Raw genomic sequence first — 2,727 nt, 5'->3', positions numbered from 1 at the left:
TATATATAATTATAATTTTTGTTTATAATTTTAAATATATTTACCTTTAAACATATATAAATCTCCTTTTAGACACACACGCGCGCGCGCACGCGCACACACACACACACACACAAAAGAGCATAATAAAATGCTAGACTTAATTTAATGTGTTATAAAATATTTAACAAAATTTGTGAAGGTCCATAGTTAACATTATATGTGTTTACATTGTTTTATTAAATAATTTACACGCATAAAGAACATATGACAGTTTGAATAGTGTTTAATATGTAACGCATTAAGATTAGTAAAAGAAAAATGTAATAATGACAACTTATTTAAAAAAGGAATTTTATTCTTTTATTCAGTCTCTGCATTGTACATTGTGGACAATCTAGTATAATTTGATATTTTAATTATAAATTACATAAATCGTACGAAGTTCCATCGACATTGATGTTTCAAAAGTAATACCTACATAAATCTTGTTACACAGAGTTGTTTAATCGAATATAATGGTATGTTTCATTTTACCATATTCTTGTATTTTTAATTTTGCATTTTCATATATAAACGTTTCCAAGATTAAAAGCCGTGTATTATTTGATTCATGTAAAATATCTTCAGAAATTATTTTCTTTTGTTCGTACATATATTTTTAAGAAATTTGATTACACAATTATACATTCGATACTACGAAATACTTCGTCATTTAAAGACACAATACAAATCTTTTATCAAGTAATTGACCAAATTAAGTCATTTTATTGTTCTATTTTTTATTAAAAATCTTAATGAACAAGAATAATAGAATTATGTTTATTATTCTGAAAATCGTATTTAACTTACACATTTAATGTATAATATTCTAAGAGATAAAATAATTAATTAATAAATATGCACGTTTTGTATTTTCTTTCCTTCGTAAACTATTCGTTTTACATTAATTACGAACCTCTTAACATGTACATTACGTGTCTTTCATTAGTATACTATTAATCTTCAGATAAGGCAATGGTAAAAGTACAAATCTGTATATATAACAAATGTGTATGAATAAACAAATGCACGGTATATTTAAGTAAATATATACTCTTTTTCTTCGGTATTTCTTCCCTCTCAAATGAAAGGATTAAAAATTAGATTTTCACGCAATTGCCAAAATAACCCATTTATATCTTACCATTAAAAGCTATTACGAATTATATATTGGATTAGCATTTTGAAATAAAAAGGTATTATCATATACTTATGTAATCAAGCATATATGTTTAAATTTTCGTACAATTATCTGTTATAAAAAGTTGTGTTCATTAAAAAACAAGTTTTCAGGCAAAGTACTTATGAAAAAGTGTAATGTAATTGCCTTATATTTAATAAGTTGATAAATAAAGTTTTCTTTGTGCCACATAAGTAAGTGGGTATACCTTCTTCTTATTCTACACGCTGTTTAGATATACTGACTTATACTGTACTTTGAAATAAGCAATCTTTTATATGTGCTTCTTAAATTCAGTTCTTGAATAATATTCCAACGAGAATACAATTTTCTACAAAATACAAAAGGCTGTTTGCGCTACTACGCTTGTATTACCATCTACGATTCTTGGGATATAAAATAGTTGGTATCGAATTTCTATATAAATTGCAGGCGAATAAGGTTTTTCTTTAGTTGAATTTTCGGATTAATATACTATTTTAATACTGTTCAATCTTAAAAGTATCTCAATTATTTGAGAGGTGCAGTATAAAAGTAATCTCGTTGAATAATATATAATTTAATTTACAAGCTAGCTAAGAATAACTGTTGCAAATCTTTAAAATTCTAGTTAGGTAATCAAATATAATGGCTAATAACTAACATTTTATATTATTAAAGTAGTACAATATCAGTAAAGTAGTTAGTAATATGAAAATTTTTATCTAGGAAATATCACTAATATCTGCAAGTAGTAGACAAAATAAAAATAACATTTAAAATAAACACAAAGTATAGTCCTTCATATACAACTTTAAAAAGCAAATTGCATTCAATATCTAACGTACGTTAAACCCTATTTAATTGGAAATAATGCTTAATCATTATTTTAATAATACTTTGAAAATACTGAAAATTACGTTTTTTTTTCATAACTCTTGTATTTCTTTTTTATATGAAAAAGAATGATAAATACATTAGTATCATTCATTTTCTTGCATTGCTTGTGTAACTTTCATATATATCAAAACATATTCTACATAGTTTCAATGGTTGATAATAAATTGCTTAAAAAATACAATGTAATTTTATTTTTCCCCTCATACAATAAGTGGAGGTGATATAACTAAAATTTAACGAGGATTGCTCTAAAAATAGTTACTATTGCTAAACTGAATAAAATAGTGTTTTGTACTTTTGACATAAGAGAACAGGTACTACAGTTATAAGTGTGAGAATTAATTTGTAAAAACTATTCATACAATAGGATATACACAATTTTTTAAACTAAATTGAATCTACCTTATAATTGAAATAACACATGTTACTTCTAAACTGTGCTATATTAATCACTTTCAATTTTATTATTGTATTATGCTTCCAATAGATAGTACCTTGTGAGCAAACCTTGTAAAATTAAATAATTCATATTAACATTTCATATGTTTTTAGGAAAAAGTTGGGAAGCTAGAACCATGCCACATGTTAAGAAATTTAAATTAATAAAAGAAAATATTTGGCATTGTACATACATCCTTCTTAAAGGA

This window comes from Habropoda laboriosa, unplaced genomic scaffold, assembly GCF_001263275.1.
Source record: "Habropoda laboriosa isolate 0110345459 unplaced genomic scaffold, ASM126327v1 scaffold147, whole genome shotgun sequence".
NCBI classification, from domain to species: Eukaryota; Metazoa; Arthropoda; class Insecta; order Hymenoptera; family Apidae; genus Habropoda; species Habropoda laboriosa.
The sequence above is the reverse complement of the archived record's forward strand: the minus strand, read 5'-3'. Positions refer to the sequence as shown.